This window comes from Canis lupus, chromosome X (assembly GCF_011100685.1).
Source record: "Canis lupus familiaris isolate Mischka breed German Shepherd chromosome X, alternate assembly UU_Cfam_GSD_1.0, whole genome shotgun sequence".
Taxonomy (NCBI): Eukaryota; Metazoa; Chordata; class Mammalia; order Carnivora; family Canidae; genus Canis; species Canis lupus.
Genome location: NC_049260.1, coordinates 14626750 through 14646322, shown reverse-complemented (window position 1 = coordinate 14646322; position 19573 = coordinate 14626750). Strand labels below are relative to the sequence as shown.

At 38.9% G+C, this 19573-nt stretch overlaps 1 protein-coding gene across 11 annotated transcripts in view; it reads right to left on the bottom strand.

Moving 5' to 3' along the window:
• Positions 1-19573, bottom strand: part of CDKL5 (cyclin dependent kinase like 5) — a 212744-nt gene that overhangs the window by 163288 nt on the left and 29883 nt on the right. For 7 of the 11 annotated variants that reach the window (XM_038586972.1, XM_038586964.1, XM_038586969.1 and 4 more), the window contains one exon: positions 14338-14433. The exons of the other annotated variants lie outside the window; for them this stretch is intronic. The gene's annotated coding sequence lies outside the window, so the exon portion shown is untranslated. Of the gene's footprint in view, positions 1-14337; positions 14434-19573 lie in introns of those variants that run through there. 11 annotated transcript variants of the gene reach the window in all.

Sequence of the window (19573 nt, the reverse complement as noted above, 5' to 3'; positions counted from 1 at the left end):
CATGCCTGCTCAGGCTCGCTCTCTCAAAAGAAAAGAGGAGAGGAGATAGGAGGGGAGAGTAGGGAGGAGGGGAGAGGAAGAGGAGATAAAGGAAAGGGAAGAGAGGAGAGGAGAGGAGAGGAGAGGAGAGGAGAGGAGAGGAGAGGAGAGGAGAGGAGAGGAGAGGAGAGGAGAGGAGAGGAGAGGAGGAAAAGATAAGAAAAAAGGGAATAAAGAATAAAGCTCTTTTGTGAGTCCAGGATTCCTATAGACTCTAATATGATTCAAGAAAAAGCCAAGTCATTATATGACAACTTAAAGCAAAAGGAAGGTAAAGGATCTAAAGCTGGAGAATTTAATGCCAGCAAAGGACAGTTTGATGATTCAGAAAGAGGTCTGGTTTTAAAATTGTCAGGATAGCAGGAGAAGGAGGTTATGTCCATCAAAATGCAGCAGACAAGTTCCCAGATGCCTTTAAGAAAATCATTGAGGATTACAGATAAGGGGCATGGACACTGAGAGACCCATCCCCATCCCCTTTTTAAAAGTTGAATATAAAAAAAAAAAAAAAAACTGATGAACACTTTAGCAACCTGACAACTTATTTACATAGAGAAAATAGTTCTTTCAAGTTATGCAAAAATAACACATTAATTCTAGGTACATCCTTAGAGGTGGGGGTTTTGTTCATAATAATGATGTCAAAAGACTAAACAGACTAGTCCAGTGGTACAGGGCATAAAAACCTCCTGAGTAAAAGTCCTACTTCAGTTCCTTTCCTGTGTATGTTAAACAAAACGTAGCTAACTCTTGGCATTTGAAACTAGAGAAGGCAATTAAAGATAAGTATTCAGCTTTCAGTTCTGGGTGTAATATGTGGATCAAAAGGGAGATGAGGAATGGCACTGTATTAGAGTGGCAAAAGTGTTAAACCATTGAGGGAAAATATTAGGAAAAGAAATCTAGATTCATGATAACGAAGCAATTGTTTTCTGTAAAATGGAGATAAACAGTAAAGGGTAGATAGGGCCAGCACTGCTTACTTGCCTTTTTTGGCCATAAAAAGGAGTTTATTATTAATTTCATTTTAGGAGAATGTTGATAGCCACTGGCCCTTGGATTCAGTGCTCATGTTCACTGTTAAAGAGGTTCAAGAAACTAGATTATTTGTTCATTTATGTACCTATTGTCTGTTCCCTGCTAGAAGGTAAGCTTCACAAAGTCAAGTCTATTTGTTGAATCAAAAACAATGAAGAGGGTTGTGGTAGAGATGAAAGAATGTATGTAAAGCCCTCAGGGTTGACCATGAGCATTGCTTAACTAAATGTAAATTGAGTTCACCTACAGCCAATATGAGTTATCTGGCAGATTTAAACTTTTGCATTAAGTCTTGTCAAGTGTAAATTTTTGAAAACTTTTGAATAAAGTTGATTTATAAGGGGGGAGGGAAATCATTAAGGAAAAAGGATATCTGACTGAACAGGTTTTTAATGCAGACAAAAAGTGCCCTCTTCTGGAAAAAAAAATACCACAAAGGACATTTATTAGTAACAAAGAGAATTAAGCACCAGGATTTAAGGCAGAAAGAGATTGGCTAACTCTGTTGTACAATGCAGTTAGGTATATAATCAGGACTAACCTTATAAAGTTGTTACCTCCCACCCTTGCCAAACCTTGAAGGGAAAAAATAAACACCAGCTGTCAGTCTTTTGGCTATACAACAAGAAGGCCTAGGCAATGACAACCCTTTTTCTGGACTGATTCCATGGATGCTTTGTCTCTAAAATCAGGCTAGTAAGGGACTGCCTTGCCTTTTAAAGTACTTTGACTTTGGACAATGTGCCCCTGACTACCCAGAACACCATGTGTTCAACATCAAAGGCACTGAAGTGATCTACTTGCTCCCAAATACAACATCTGTTTCAGCCTCTAGATCAGAGGGTGATAAGGATCTCCAAGGTTCACTACACACGGTATTTTATGGAAAGGACTATCAACACTATGGAAGCAAACTCTGATAGACATCATTTCATCAAAGTCTGGAAGGATTATCCCATTGAAGATGCCACCATTACAGAAAAAGCCATGAAAACCATCAAGCTGGAAAAAAAATCCTGGCAGAGAAAATTGTGTTGAGATGTTCTGAGTGACTCCACACAGGCATTTCGACAGAGCCAATCAAGCAAACCATGAAGGAGATTGTAGATGGGGGTGGGGGAGGTAAAAACCTTCAAGATACAGAGCTTGGAGAAATTCAAGAGTTAACCGACACCACATCAGGGAAGTTAACAGAAGACAATTGAAGTCTTGTTGAGTGCCTCCCAACCAGTACCAGATGATAAGGATAAAGACGTTAAAGAAGCAGTACCAGAAAACAAATCGACATTAGACAATCTGGCAGAAGGGTTCTGATTATGAAAGGCTGCTTTTCACTTAAAACTTAGACCTTTCTATGATATGGGCACTAAAACTCAATCAAACAGTTGTAGTACCATATCAAATCATTTCTAGGAAAATGAAAAAGCAACAAAGTCAGACAGAAATTATGATATATTTCCATAAAGTTACACAGAGTGTGCCTGCCTCTCCTGCCTCCCCTTCCATCTCTTCAGCCTCTGCCACCCCTGAGACAAAACCAATTCCTCCTCTTTCTGCTCCTCCTCTTCAGCCTACTCAACATGAAGACCAAAAGGATGAAAACCCTTATGACCCACATCTACTTAATTATAATCATCATGCCATACAGTTAACTTTTCTGTTGTGTGTCTTCATATGAACATCTAATAACCATACATCAGGAACTGTACAAAATGTTTTTGTGGCATCATCATTGCCTAAGTACTCATCATATACAACATCATGTGCAAGAGTTATATGGAAGTGGGTAGCCTATCCTTAAATAGACACAAGGTAAGTGATGTTTAATAAAAAAATTAGTGTTAGTTTTCTTACTGTTTTATGACTTTGCTTTCAAAGAATTACATTACTGTATAGTATTGCCTCTCTCATAATTGGAGAAAGTGCCTATTAGCCTATCATCACAGATAAGTGGTTTTTTAAAAATGTAACAATGTCAGGATGCTTGGGTGGCTCAATCGGTTGAGTGACCAACTCTTAATTAAGAGCTTGTTTAAAAAATTCTCTCTCCCTCTCCCCCTCCCCACCACCCTAAAAAATAATAATAATAAAAATGTAACAATGTCTCCAGTACTGTGTATCTGGTCTCATATAAGACAATATTGATACAGGTACTGACACAGATGATTCATCTTATAAACAGATGACATAAACTTGCAGTATCAATAAATACACAACAGTACTAGGAATGTATTTTCTCTTATGATTTTCCTAACATTTTCTTTTCTCTACAAAATCTGTGTTAATTGACTTTATGTTATCAGTAAGGCTTCCTGTCAACAGTAGGCTGTTAGTAGTGAAGTTCTGGGGAAGTTACAAATTATTAAGATTTTATACTGTGTGGTGGGCGGGGGGATCAGTATTCTCAAGCCCCACGTTGTTCAAGAGTCAACTTGTATATATGAAAACCCAGCCCTATATATAGCTAGAATATGTATAGAGGGAAAGATTAGGAGATACTCTAATAAATGAACCCTTGTTTTACAAAAGAATTTGCTTCATAATTTATTTGAAAGATTCCAAAGAAGTGTTTAAAATTATTCCATCTAAAAAAACTCTGGGGACACCTGGGTGGCTCAGCAGTTTCAGCATCTGCTTTTGGCTCAGGGTGTGATCCTGGAGTCCAGGTATCAAGTCCCACATGGGGCTCCCTGCATGGAGCCTGCTTCTCCTTCTGCCTGTGTCTCTGTCTCTTTCTCTCTGTGTCTCTCATGAATAAATAAACAGAATCTTAAAAAAAAAAATTTTTTTAACTCTGAAAAACAGAGTATCTTGTAAGATAGTGCTATTCTATAAAAATACATACAATAATTATAAAAGCCAGCACTGTGTTTACTAAAGGTGCAGTATTGAATCCCTATCGACAAAATGGTATACAGATTACATTTTGACTGGAAAGGATTTCTTTAACCCCCTGCAAAATTCTCAACTCAAGAAAGACATACACAACTAATAAAATGATTCAGTAAACCACCAATGGTAAAAAAAATAATAATAATAAGTAGCATTTGATTTTATGTGGCTTCCTATAGAATCCTAAAACACTTACTAGATTAGATAAATTTTAGTTACAGTGCCAATACATTTTAAAATGAATAGAAAATACTCTGACTTAATTAAGGTCACTTTTGGGCAGCCCTGGTGGCTCAGCGGTTTAGCGCTGTCTTCAGCCCAGGGCGTGATCCTGGATACCTGGGGTGGAGTCCCAGGTCAGGCTCCCTGCATGGAGCCTGCTTCTCCCTCTGCCTGTGTCTCTGCCTCTCTCTCTCTCTCTCTCTCTCTCTCTCTCTGTGTCTCTCATGAATAAATAAATAAAATCTTAAAAAAAAAATTAAGGTCACCTTTTTTTTTTTAACTTAAATCAGTCTCACACCTCCATCCATTTGCTGTTTATAATTACAGCTATATAGTTTTTCAAACTGGAAAATTGCAAATTGAATTCAAATTTAGCATGCTATAAAATTAGAATAAGATTTTCCCCTAAACTTGATCTTTAAAAATTTTTAATCTAGAAGAATAATGAAATTATTTAACCAGCTAGATTGATTAAAGATACTAATTTTTTTTAAAAGAGCACATTTGAGTCATTACTTGCAAGCTTCAAAAAGTTTTAAAGTCTTAATGACAGTTCACACACATATGACATTAACTGAACACCTACCATGTGTAAAGCACGGTCAACGACATGGATGGGGAGGAGGTTCATTCTACAATGCTAATTACAGTTTTAGCTTTTGTTTGTTCACTCCCATAAATCACAAAATAGTCAATAGAACCCTTCCTCATTATAAATGCCCTTTTTTGCTGTTCCATCTCATTCCAGGACCAGGATGGTACAGACTCCCCCACAGAGATATCCCTACAGAAGTTGACTATTTGAAGTTGCAATCACTTTCCCAAGACTGATCAACATCTGTTGACTACCATGATAACAGCAGCCCAAAGACTCCTCCAGTTCCAAGAGTACTTCTACTGTACCAATTTTTCTTAAGTATCATTTTAGAAGTCTCACACCAGAAGTAGCCCAGGGACTTCTCCACTTCTGCAGAGGGCATTGGCATGCTTGGTTAGTGCTGTGTGGTGCTGACAGAGACAAATGCAGGAAAAACTCTTCAAACTGTGTGTGGGAGAGAAGTGGTATATGAGTGTCAATGTGGGCAGGTATCAGGTAGTGTTTCACAGAGGAAAATTCCAAGTTGACTACTAGGTGGATTGCAGCTGAGGGATCAGAGCCTTTTTAAATTTATTTATTAATGAGAGACACAGAAAGAGAGGCAAAGAAATAGGCAGAGGGAGAAGCAGGCTCCTCGAGGGCAGCCCAAAGTGGGACTTGATTCTGGGACTCTGGGACCATGCCCTGAGCCAAAGGCAAAGGCTCAACCACTGAGCCACCCAGGTGTCCTTCTTTTTACTCTACTCCTTTGAGGAATTCTTTAAACTATTGATAAGCTTTCATATATATATACAAGTCCTTGGGATACATTAAGAATTCTCATCATCACAATTAAATTTTAAATACTTAAAGATTTCATAAAATTTGTTTATACAGACTTTAGGAACATTTATGATGTCCCAAAAGATACTATTACCTTTCACTGGTCCTCATGACTGGTGAAGTACTCAGAGATTTAGGTTTAAATTCAAAGGTAATTCAGTCATGAGAATGGGATACAGTTTTAACTTTTCATTTAGGAAGAATTTATGCTTCCAATAATGCTAACTGAATAATTCAGACAAACCCTTCCACTGCAAACAATAAAAAGCTAGACAAAAAGATGACAACTGAGAATGAAGGGGAAAAAAAGGATCACTATTCACAGACTACACATAAAGAAAATCCAAAATAATCTACACATAAACTGTAAGAAAAAAATGAGTTTACCAAAGCTGAGGAATAAAAAAGATGTTGACTGATCAACATCTGTTGACTATCATAACAGCAGCCCAAAGACTCCTCCAGTTCACAGAAGCATGCAAAACACTGCCAGAGGACAAGCTACAACACGACTGATCCCTCAGGTCACCTGGGTGGCTCTGGTTGAGCGTCTGCCTTTGGCTCAGATTCTGATCCCTGGGTCCTGAGATGGAGTCCAGCAGGAAGCTTGCTTCTCCCTCTGCCTACTTCTCTGCCTCCTTCTCTGTGTCTCTCATGAATAAATAAATAAAATCTTAAAAATTCTTAAAAATAAAGTCAAAAAATGAATTTTTAATACCATTTACAATACCATAAAAAGATTTCAAATTGGGGCACCTGGCTGGCTCAGTCAGTAGAGCATGTGGCTCTTGATCTCGGGGTCATGAGTTTGAGTCCCACTTGGGTGTAGTGTAGACATTGCTTAAATAAACAAACTTTAAAAACACATATCAAATTTCTAGAAATAAAAAGAAAAGTGGAAAATTTTTACACAGGAAACTATAAAAAACAGTACATTACAAAATTAAAGGAAGCCTAGTAAGAGATATTTTATGTTCTTGAGACTTATGATAGTAAAGATATTAATTCTACCCAAATTGATTTAGATACCCAATACAACAAACCTAATCCATCTGAGTAAGTTTTTTAATGGAAATTTGCAGGTTTGGGAAGCCTGGATGGCTCAGGTGGCTAAGTGTCTGCCTTTGGCTCAGGTCATGATCCCAGGGTCCTGGGATCCATCCCTGCTCAGCAGGAAGACCTGCTTCTCCCTCTCCTTCTGCTCCTCCCCTCCTGTGCGCAAGCATGCTGACGCTCTCTATCAAATACATAAAATCTGAAAGAAAGAAGAAAGAAAGAAGAAAGAAAGAAAGAAAGAAAGAAAGAAAGAAAGAAAGAAAGAAAGAAAGAAAGAAGAAAAAAGAAAGAAAGAAAGAAAGAAAGAAAGAAAGAAAGAAAGAAAGAAAGAAAGAAAGAAAGAAGAAAGAAAGAAAGAAAGAAAAGAAACAAAGAAAGAAACAGAAATTTGCAGGCTTATTCAAAAATGTACATAGAAATGCAAGCAGCCAAGGAAAACAAGACAGTCTTGAAGAAGAACAAAAAGACTTTCTCTCTAGGTATCAGGACTTCTTATAAAGCACAGTCATTAAGACAGTATATTAAAGGGAAAAAAAAGGAGGCGCCTGGGTAACTCAGTGGTTGAGTGTCTGCCTTTGGCTCAAGTCATGATCCTGGAATCCTGGGATGGAGCCCCACATCGAGCTCCAGCGGGAAGTCTGTTTCTCCCTCTGCGTCTACCCCTCCGTGCTCATGCTTTCTCTCAATCTCTCTCAAATAAGTAAATAAAATCTTAAAAAAAAACAAAACAGTATATTGCACAAACAGATGAAAGAACAGAAAGAGAAATCACACATGAAATGGAAAAAAATCATACATGAAACAAAAATGGATGCTTATTGTACAACAAAGCTGCCACCACAGACCAGCAAGTAAAATTCAATCATTGCCAATAAATGGTGCTAAGTCATTTGGATATGCATAAGGAAAACAAAATTAAATTTGACCTCTATCTTAAAATATACATAAACATTAATTTCAGGTATATTATAGATCTCAGTGTGACAAAGTCAAAACATAAAGTTCTTAAAAGATAATATAAAAGAATATTCCTCTGAGCATACCAGCATCAACCATAAAGGATGGAGCATATAAACTAGACTATATTAAAATAACTAGGGCACCTGGTCACTCAGTTGAATATCCCACTCTTGGTTTCAGCTCAGATCATCTCAGGGTTTTGAAATCAAGCTCTGCTTTGCATTCTGTGCTCAGTGGGGAGAGGTGGGAGGTGTCTTGATCTACTTGAGATTCTCTCCCTCTGCCCCTCCCCCCTGCTTATACATGCATGTTCTAAAATAATCTTTAAAAAAAAAGAGAAAAAAAAAAAAGAGAGAACTTCTATTCACCAAAAAAAAAAAAAAAAAAAAGAATGACCAGGTAAGCCACAAAGTAAAGCAGATATTATTATATAGTTTTTTTTTTAAATGGTCAACAGAAGCTGATGATAAAAAACAGAACTTTTAATGAATTACTTTTATTGTTTTTTTAAATTCTCTATAGAAAATGCACTGTTATTGTCAGAACCTGAGGCAGACCATACCCATCATTCCTAGCCCTTGATATACCACTAACTTTTAGAGATCTGCAATGTTTAAGTCTTCACCTGAGTAAAGTTACAGACATGTTGGCTTTATGACAATACACTAGACTGTTCACTGATGTCTTATATACCTTATTAAGTGCTTAACATCCTTCACTACAAAATAGTTTTAAAAAATCAAAGGGTAAATAAGTATACCTCCTGACTTAGAACATTTTAAAAAATGAGACAAAGATTAAATATCCTTAATATGTTAGGGTGATATTATGATACACAGTAAGAAATATATATATATATATATTTTTTTTTTTTTTGGTCTGTCTTCCCTTAGAATTTCCTAAGTGATGACAGATGAGGGTGTCTCTTGTTATGGTAATGAGGTGATTTTTGGAAAGGCCCCTAGGTAACCTAAGGATAACTCCCCCATAAGAGAGTTAGACCTTTCACATCTACCCCCATCTCCCAGGAGGGGAGGAGCTAGAGATCCAGTTCAATCACCAATGGCTAATGACTTAATCAACCGTGCCTATATAATGAAGTCCCCAAAAAAGGAGTAAAGAATGATATTCAGAAAGCTTCTGGGTTGGTGAACACATGGAGATTTGGGGAGAGTCATGTTCAGACAGGGCATAGAAGCTCTGTGCCCTTCCTCCATACCTTGTCCTGTAACATGCATCTCCATTTCATTGTTCCATAGTTATATCCTTTTATAATAAACCAGTAATCTAGTTAAGTAAAATGTTTCTCTGAGTTCTGTGAGCCACTCTAGCAAATTAGTCAAAGCTAAGGAAGAGGGGATCCCTGGGTGGCGCAGCGGTTTGGCGCCTGCCTTTGGCCCAGGGCGCGATCCTGGAGACCCGGGATCGAATCCCACGTCAGGCTCCCGGTGCATGGAGCCTGCTTCTCCCTCTGCCTGTGTCTCTGCCTCTCTCTCTCTCTCTCTCTGTGACTATCATAAATAAATTAAAAAAAAAAAAAAAAAAAAGCTAAGGAAGGGGTTGTTGGAACTTCCAATCTATAACCAGCCAGTCAGAAGCCCAAGTGACCATACATGGACTTGGATTGTCCTCTTTAGAGGGTTATGGTGGGGCAGGCAGAGGCAATCTTTTAGGACTGAGCCCTTAATCTGTGGGATCTGATGCTATCTCCAGGTAGACAGTGTCAGAATTGAGTTGAACTGTAAGACACCCAGGTGGTATCTGGATACCATACCATACCACACACACACAAATGGAGTACAGAATCCTTGTTGATGATCAGAAGTTGCAATGGTCCCAGAATTGTAGTTAGCATCTCACAACTTTTCTTACAAAAAGAAAACAAGAACATATATAAATAGGACCTTCACAATAGAAATACAAATACCTAATAAATCTATGTAAACCTGTTCACTCTTACTAGTAATCAATTAAATAAAAAAAAATCATTTTTCACCTAACACGCTGGTAATGATTAAATTAACTGACAAACATCTAGTGTTCTTTCATAGGTATGGGAATATGAACTCATTCACTGCAAGTAGTAATATAAAGATTCCTGGAAGGTAATCTAGCAATATTTTAAATTTATGGGTACCATTTAATTCAAAACCTCATCCTACCACTAGAAATTTATGCTAAGGAAAACAGACAAATGGGCAAAGAAGGATACTGCAAAGGTTTTAGACTGCTGCAGTGCTGTTCAGAATAATCAAGAATAAAAACCTAATGTTAGTCAATGTAGGATTGATAAAGTAAATGATGTCATATTTTATGGAGAATCATGCCACTATTACTGAACTGTGTTTACTGATATAGAGTTATAATACCTTGAAGAAAAAATCATGCTAGAGAACATGATATATTCTGACAATGAAAAAATCCTTTCTTTTCTTTTTTTTAAACAAAAAGAAATGAGCAAACTATTCTACATCTTTGCTTGCTGCTTAAGAAATTCACTGGTACTAGGACGCCTTGGTGGCTCAGCCGTTGAGCATCTGCCTTCGGCTGGGATTGTGATCCCAGAGTCCTGGGATCAGTCCCGCATCGGGCTCCCTGCGTGGAACCTGCTTCTCCCTCTGCCTGTATCTCTGCCTCTCTCAGTGTCTTTCATTAATAAAGAAAGAAAGAATCTTAAAAAAAATAAAAAAGAAAGAAATTCACTGGTACTTAGCTGCCTATTTAAAAGAAGAATTCTGGAACTGGGTATTGAGTTCCTATGTATGAGACCATTTTATACCCAATATTAATTGGTTCTTATAAGACATTATCAGAATAACCTTGTTTTTCTAATAAAAGCCAAAATGTTTCATCTTTTTTTTTTAAAGATTGTATTTATTTACTTGAGGGGGGGAGGGAGAGGGAGAAGCAGACTCCCTACTGAGCAGGGAGGCCCAACACCCACCCCAGGACTTTGAGAATCATGACCTGAACCAAAGCCAGATCCCCAACCGACTGAGCCATCCTGGCACCCCTACAATGTTTCATCTTAAATATAGTTGGAGTTCTTCTCTCAAACTAACGTTGGCAAACAGGGTATCTCATACTGTTTCACCACAGATTTCCTCTGTAATTCCTGATATGGAGAAGCTGTTTTTATGACCATGTGAAATGAAACTGCCATGTTTAGCAATTAGCTGCTTATATAAACAGTGTTTCAAAAAATCAATTTCTAAACATATATTAACCTGAATATAATCTTTCACACATGAAACACTAACAAGATCAATTTAATTTGCTTAAGGAATTTTCAGAACTATGTAATTCCATGTATATAAAACTGAATTTAAATCAATGGATACTCCAAGACTTAAACAGAAAAATGTATTGCTTCTCTCTAAGGTGGAATTTGAGGGGATTTTGCTTTCTTTTTCACCTTTCTTAGTGTCCAATTTTCTTGTAATTAGTCTGTATCAATCAGGAGAAGAAGCTATCGGTTTCTAGAAAAATTTTCATCCTTCAAACCTCACTTCCTGTACCATGTGGCATCTCACCTTCTGCCTGCACTGTATCACCAGGCACCACTATACTCTCACCCAACACCAGGTCCAATGCCTCAGCGTCTTCTCAGATCATTGTCTGTCTGGACACCTACCCAGCTGACTGTCAAGGCTTATCTGGCCCAGCCATATTACTGTTGGGCACCAATCTCCTTTCAATTCCCAAGACTACTCCTCCCTTAATTTATCTCACAGCTTTCAGTATCTGAATTTTAATTCACCCAATAAGAGTCTGTCAGCTTACAGATGCTCAACATCACTAATCATCAGGGAAATGCAAATCAAAACCACAATGAGATATCACCTGACACCAGTCAGAATAGCTAAAATCAAAATGACAAGAAATAACAAGTGCTGGAGAAGATGGAAAGAAAAGGGAACCGGGGGGATCCCTGGGTGGCGCAGCGGTTTGGCGCCTGCCTTTGGCCCAGGGCACGATCCTGGAGACCCGGGATCGAATCCCACATCGAGCTCCCGGTGCATGGAGCCTGGAGCCTGCTTCTCCCTCTGCCTGTGTCTCTGCCTCTCTCTCCCTCTCTCTGTCTCTGTGACTATCATAAATAAGTAAGTAAGTAAATAAATAAATAAGTAAATAAATAAAGAAAAGAAAAGGGAACCGGGGATCCCTGGATGGCTCAGTGGTTTGGTGCCTGCCTTTGGCCCAGGGCATGGTCCTGGAGTCCCGGGATCAAGTCGCACATTGGGCTCCCTGCATGGGGCCGGCTTCTCTCTCTGCCTATGTCTCTGCCTCCCTCTCTCTGTGTCTCTCATGAATAAATAAAATCTTAAAAAAAAAAAAAAGAAAAAGAAAAGGGAAACTTGTACACGGTGGGAATGTAAACTGATGCAGCCATTGTGGAAAATAGTAGAGGTTCCTCAAAAAATTAAAAAAATAAGGGCACCTGAGTGGTTCAGTAAGTTTAAGCATCTGATTTTGAGTCCGGTCACGATCTTAGGGTCCTGAGATGGAGTCCTGCATCGAGCCCTGCCTTGGGCTCCCCGCTGAGTGGGTAGTCTATCTGTCCCTTGCCCTCTGCCCCTCTGCTCACTTGTGCTCCCCCTCAATAAATAAAATCTTTAAAGACAATTTAAAAGTAGGGGTACCTGGGTAGCTCAGTCAGTTAAGCATCTATCTGCCTTCAGCTCAGGTCATGATCCCAGAGACTTGGGATTGAGTCTCACATCAGGCTCCCTGTTCAGCAGGGAGTCTTCTTCTCCCTCTGCCCCTTCCCCTGCTCATACTTGCTCTTTCTCCCTCTGAAATAAATAAGTAAAATCTTAAAGAAAAAAAAATACAAAATAGAAATACCATATGATCCAAGAATTCCACTATTGGATATTTACCCAAAGAAAATGAAAACACTAATTCTAGGGACACCTGGGTGGCTCAGCGGTTAAGCATCTGCCCTCTGCTCAGGGTGTGATCCCAGAGTCCCGGGATTGAGTCCCACATCGGGCTCCCTGCATGGAGCCTACTTCTCCCTCTGCCTATATCTCTGCTTCTCTCTCTCTGTCTCTCATGAATAAATAAAATCTTAAAAAAAAAATTCTAAAAGATATACATCACTGTTTATTGTAACATTATGTACAATAGCCAAGATATGGAAGCAACCTAAGGGAAGGAAAATGTGGTGTACGCACACACAATGGAATACTACACAGCAACAACAACAACAACAAAAAAAGATGTGATCATGCCATCTAAGACAACATGGATGGACCTAGAGGGTGTTATGCTAAGTGAAATGATTCAGACTGAGAAAGACGAATACCATTATGAGTATTCCATAAATGTAATCTAAAAAAAGAAAAGAAACAAACAAAAAGCAGAATCAGACCTATAAATACAGAAAACAAACTGATGGTTTCCAGAAGGGAAGGTGGTGGGGGCTGGGCAAATCAGAGGAAGGAGAGAGAGAGATAACAGGCTTTCCAGTTATGGAATGAGTAAGTCACAGGAGTAAAACACAACATAAGGAACATAGTCAATGATATTCTAATTAGAAACATTAACAGGACAGATGATAGCTATACTTGTCATAAGCATAATGTAAAAACTTGTCAAATCACTAACTTGTACACAAGAAATTAATGTAACATTGTGTGTCGACTATACCCAAATAAAAAAAGATAGGGGCACCTGAGTGGCTTAGTCAGTTAAGTGTCTGCCTTGGCTGCAGTCGTGATCTCAGAGTCCTGGGATCAAGTCTGACATCAAGCTCCCTGCTCAGTGGGGAGTCTGCTTCTCCCTCTGCCTCTCCCCCCTACTAATGCTCTCTCTCTCAAATAAATAAATAAAATCTTAAAAGAAAATAGGCTTTGTGTTCAATGACTTTACCCAACTGTAGTGTTCTGAGCACATTTAAGATAGGCTGTTAAACTACAGTGTTCGGTAGGTTAGATGTATTAAATGAATTTTCTACTTACATTATTTTCAATTTACAATGAGTTTATTGGTAAAAATAACTCTTTTTCTAAGTCAAAAAAAGATCTGTATACTTTCCTGCTCCATGACTCCACCAAGCAATTCCCTTCTTCTGGCATGCAAACCATCCAAATCAAAACCCTTTCAAGATTGACCTCATACACTAACCCCCCTACATGAATGAACCCAAACATGGGTACATTCACCTCTCTGCAACCCAAGTAAGATGTGATATGTTGTGATATGGAGGTCCCACGCACTTTATCTGTAATTCTAGTAACAATATATTTGGACTTATATCATTATGTGTGTCTCCTACATCCCTTAGACTAGGATTACAAGTCTTGGGGTGCATAGGTGGATCAGTTGGTTGGGTGTCCAACTCTTGATTTCAGCTCAGGTCATGATCTCAGGGTTGTGAGATCAAGCCCCACATCTGGCCTAGTTTAAGATTCTCTCTCTCTCCCTCTGCCTCTCACCCCATCTCTCTCTCCCTCACTTAGGGGGAGAAAATCATCTTCATGAGTCTTTGGACATGGAGATGAATAGGACAGAACCTACCAAGTAAGAACTCAGTTTGAAACTTCCTGAACTGAACTGGTAGCATTTCAAAAGGATATTGTCCTTGATTTAACTACAAGACTTCACATTATAAGCCCTCAATAATAGCTAGTCATATCAATGCCATGCAAAGTACACTAGTTCCCATAGCAAAAGGCAACATGAAAACACTTAAAACAACTTACAAAGACAGGAACCAGTTTCTTCAAAGAACTATGGGTCTTGAAAGTCAATCAAAAGAAGAGATAGAATGTTTAGTTTTTATACTCCTTTAAGGCCATCTGAAAGATAGGATAAGTCTGAATTATTTTCAGATTCATTTGGAAATGGCCCCAAAGGTCTAGGACATGTAGTGGAGGAAATCGAATATTCAGACAGTAAATACATCTAGATAATAAACTTTAATCTTTAGTGCGGTACCAAAAAGAAAGCAACATAAACTAGTACAGCTACTTTAGAAAGTTGTTTGGTATACTGTATATATGCTATGGCTTAACAATTTTCCTCCTAGGTATGTACCCAAGACAAATGAAAGCATCTGCCCACTAAAAGATGTACATAGCAATTTATTTGCATTCGCCAAAACCAAGAAACCGCCTAAATATCCATTAACAAGAGAATGGATAAATTGTGTTTTAACATAAATCTGAGTTTTCCATAAAATGGAAATAAAAAGATTCAGGACACTTTTACTCCAATCATTGCAAATCACACTCACTGAGAAATCCACAGGAGTGAACAGTTCACATAAACATTTCTATGACATCCAATTATATCTCCCCTGAGAAATGACATGTAATACTACAAATATCAAATTTAGAAACCTGGAAATTTTCATTGTAGTGCATTGCATCAAACCATAGCCTTTGAACATAATGGGCCACCTGCTGAATTCTATTTGATAAGTGGTAAGAACCTAGGTAACAGTTCCTAAATGTTCAATGCTGAAAATTTTTTTTAAAAATCCTCCAAATCCGGGGAGCCCAGGTGGCTCAGCGGTTTAGCGCCGCCTTCAGCCCAGGGTGTGATCCTGGAGACCCGGAATCAAGTCCCACATGGGGCTCCCTGCGTGGAGCCTGCTTCTCCCTCTGCCTCTGTCTCTGCCTCTCTCTCTCTCTCTCATGAATAAATAAATAAAATCTTTACAAAAAAAAAAAAAAACTCCAAACCCTAAGGGTGCCTGGATGGCTCAGTCAGTTAAGCGTCCAACTTTTGATCTCAGCTCTGGTCTTGATCTCAGGGTTATGGGTTCAAGCCCCATGTTGAGCTTCATGTTGGGCATGGAGCCTACTTTAAAAATAGTAAAATAAAAAAATAAAAATCCTCCAAATCCTCAAAAATTTAAAAATAGAACTACTATACAATCCAGTAATCTTACTTCTGGATTTATATCCAAAGGAAGCAAAATCAGTACCTTCAAGAGATATCTGCACTCCCATGTTCACTGCAGCATTACTCAAATAGCCAAAATATGGGAATAATTTAAATGTCTACTAATGGATGAACAGATAAAGAAAATGTGGTGTGTATATACAATGGAATACTATTCAGCTATTTTAAAGAGGAGGAGGAGGAAATTCTGCCATTTCTGACAACCTAAATGAACATAGAGGGCATTATCTAAGTGAAATAAGCCAGAGAAAGACAATACTATAGGATATTACCTGTATATGAAAATTTTTAAAAAGTTAAATTTGTAGAAACAGGGAAGAACGGTGATTGCTAGGGGATAGAGAAATGGAAAGATGTTGTCTGAGAGTACAAACTTTCTGTTATTAGATAATTAAGTTCTGAAGATCCAATGTACAGCATGGTTACTCTGGTTAATAATACTGTACTGTATACTTGAAATATGCTAAGAGAGATCTTAAGCATTCTCACAAAAAAAAAAAAAACCTATAAAGTGATGTTTTTATTAACTTGACAGTAGTAATCATTTCACAATGTATACATGTATCAAGTGATCACATTGCACACTTTAAATATATACAGGGGCACCTGGGTGGCTCAATGGTTGAGCATCTGCCTTTGGCATGGGTTGGGAGACCAGGGTCCTGGGATCAAGTGCCACATTGGGCTCCCCGCAGGGAGCCTGCTTCTCCCTCTGCCTCTGCCTCTCTCTGTGTCTCTCATGAATAAATAAAATCTTTAAATACACACACACACACACACACACACACACACACACTTTTGTCAATTATACCTCAATAAAGCTGGGAAGAATAAAAAAATGTACTCTGTTTTAAAACAAAACCCCCAGGCACCTGGGTGGCTCAGTGGTTGAGCATCTGCCTTTGGCTCAGGGTGTGTTCCCGGGGTCCTGGGAGGGAGTCCCGCATTGGGCTCCCCACAGGGAGCGTGCTTCTCCCTCTGCCTATGTCCCTGCCTCTCTCTGTGTGTCTCTCATTAATAAATAAAATGTTAAAAATAAAAAAATAAAAAATAAAACAAAATCCCACTTGGGGTGCCCGGATGGTTCAGTTGATTAAGCATCTGACTTCAGATTGGGTCATGATCTCAGGGTCCTGGAATCCAGCCCCACATCCCAGGAGCCTGCTTCTCCCTCTTTCCTCTCCCTCTTCCTCTGTCACTCCCCTCAACTCGTGCTCACTCATGCTTTAATAAAATCTTTTTTAAAGATTTTTTTTTAAAATAATAGAATAAATAAAACAAAATCCCTCTTTAAAAAAGGACACTAGGATACACTGAATAAAACCAGCTAAGCGGGATCCCTGGGTGGCGCAGCAGTTTAGCACCTGCCTTTGGCCCAGGACGCAATCCTGGAGACCCGGGATCAAATCCCACGTCGAGCTCCCGGTGCAGGGAGCCTGCTTCTCCCTCGCCTATGTCTCTGTCTCTGTCTCTCTCTCTCTCTCTGTGACTATCATAAATAAATAAATAAATAAAAATTAAACCAGCTAAGCTTCTTCCTGTTATGAAAATACAGAGCTCTTCCCCCTTCTATTCCAACTGTTTAACACTCCAGTTATTTCTGGGTACCTACTACTTACTATCCAAGGCCCTAAGGTAAAACCAAAAACCACAGAAGAGAGGAAAAAACAAGTTTCCTGACATCCCAGAAGGAAGAAATACATATGATAGTACTGCAGCAAGTAACTGACTAAAGCTTTTCCAACTCACCAGGTATAACCATGGAACCACATTCTACAAGTATTATCATAAACATTCTGTAACAATGAAGATGTTCTGCATCTTCACTGTCTGATACAATAACCACTAATCAAACAACTGGGTTCTTGAGATGTGGCTAGTGCTACTGAAGAACTCAATCTTCATTTTATTTAATTAACTTTAATCAATTTAATGTCTAATTAAAGTTTGAATTTAAGTATCCACATGTGGCTAGAAGCTACCATATTTGACAGTGTAATTCCAGACGTACTTTTTTTTTTTAAGATTTTATTTATTTATTCATGAGAGACACAGAGAGAGGGGCAGAGACATAGGCAGAGGGAGGAGAAGCAGGCGCCATACAAGGATCCCGATGTGGAACTCGATCCCAGGACGCCGGGACCGAGCCAAAGGCTTCAGAAGCTCAACCACTGAACCACCCAGGCGTCCCTACCATTAATATTTGTTCCCCAGTTATAAGGTTCTACTAGTTGTAAGCACCATCAATTTGATAGCTCTTGAAAGGAGAATAAAAAAATTAAACATACATGGCTGGCTTAAGACTCATCTGGATTTCAGAAATGTCCAAGCCTGGGAAAGAAAATGCACTTTAGAATGGAGGAGATCCAGTAGCTGTATTTTCTAGGCCTCTTCCCCTTGGAAGTGAGCAGCCTGTGGAAAATGACTCCAAAATACATCTATGCTACAATATCACCCAGCACAAAGAGGTGTTCAATAAATATTGTCACAAAAAGTGTCAGATATGAAGTGTGTCTGTCTGTCTCTCTCTCTCTCCTGTTGGTATTCTTACAGCAAGGACTGAGTCTGTAATATTTTTATTTCCAGCACCTATACTGAAATAATATGCACTCGTTATTTCTTTTAATTGGTATGCATTGATGAGAGTGGTAGGAATGGGGTTATGAATAACATTTTGAAGATACAAGCAGCAGAATCTGCTGACCAGAATGTGGAATTAAAGGCAGAACTCTATCTAGTCCATAAAGAGAAAAAGTAATATCTGAGGAACTGAGTTTGGGGAAAAGAAGCTAAATTTAAAAGATTATGTGGTACCTACTAATTATAAAACTATATACTAGATAGTTTTAGAACTACAGAGATGCAACTTGCTCTCAGAAGTTACAGTCCAGTAAAGGGTATGTATATGTATAATTTTAGGAGGAGGGGGGAGAGAAGAAAGAGAGGAAGAGAGAGAGAAATGCCATAAGAGAGACAATGATGAAGTGGTGTGGATACGTAGAAGAGAGAAAAGCATATTTCCAGAAGCTAAGGGTTAGAGTTAAAACAATAAAGCACTACACCAAGGGCAGAAAGAGGGATATGGCCAAAGGAAGAATGTTAAAACCACAAAGATACTGTGAGGGAAGACAACCAGAAGTAGGAGTAAAATGACTGGGAGTATGTGGCAGAAAAAGAGCAAAGAGAGTTTGAAGGATATCCAGACTGCCATCCAAATGTCTGGAGCAACAAATACATGCTGAGAAGCCCTAATTGGTGTTAGCATTCCCAGTCCGGTCCAGGTACCATCTACCTTGCATGTCCCACACGTTCCTCCAGCTCCTAATTACTCTTGCCTCTCCATATATCCCATTATCCTACTACGATACATATCAGGTGACAGGGACAAGGACCATGTATTATTAAACTCAATGCCTTTGTAGAAATAGCACAGTGGGGATCCCTGGGTGGCGCAGCGGTTTGGCGCCTGCCTTTGGCCCAGGGCGCGATCCTGGAGACCCGGGATCGAGTCCCACGTCGGGCTCCCGGTGCATGGAGCCTGCTTCTTCCTCTGCCTGTGTCTCTGCCTCTCTCTCTCTCTCTCTCTCTCTGTGACTATCATAAATAAATAAAAATTAAAAAAAAAATAGAAATAGCACAGTGCCTTGGACATATGGAATAGAATACAATCAATTGAGTATAATTACACTAAAATATTTTCTGTACTGAACTTATAGACACTCATGGCTTATTTTCTTGTGGCACATCAATGAAAACTGTATCTCAACAAGATTGGGTTGTGCCACCTGTTTAAGTGGCCAGAACTTCTCTTCCATTCAACCTGTTGGGCACCAACTATGGACCAGACAGGATACACAAAAGCTCCTCAAAGAAAGAGTTGGTAGAAGAAGCAAACAGGTGAATTAACTACACGGGAGAAATGCAAAAAGGGATATGCGAGGGGTTTTACACGCCCCAGGAGAGGTAGAAACAACTTCTGTCTGGGAGAGAGGGTAAACTCCACTAGGAGAAAAGGCTTCACAGCAATCT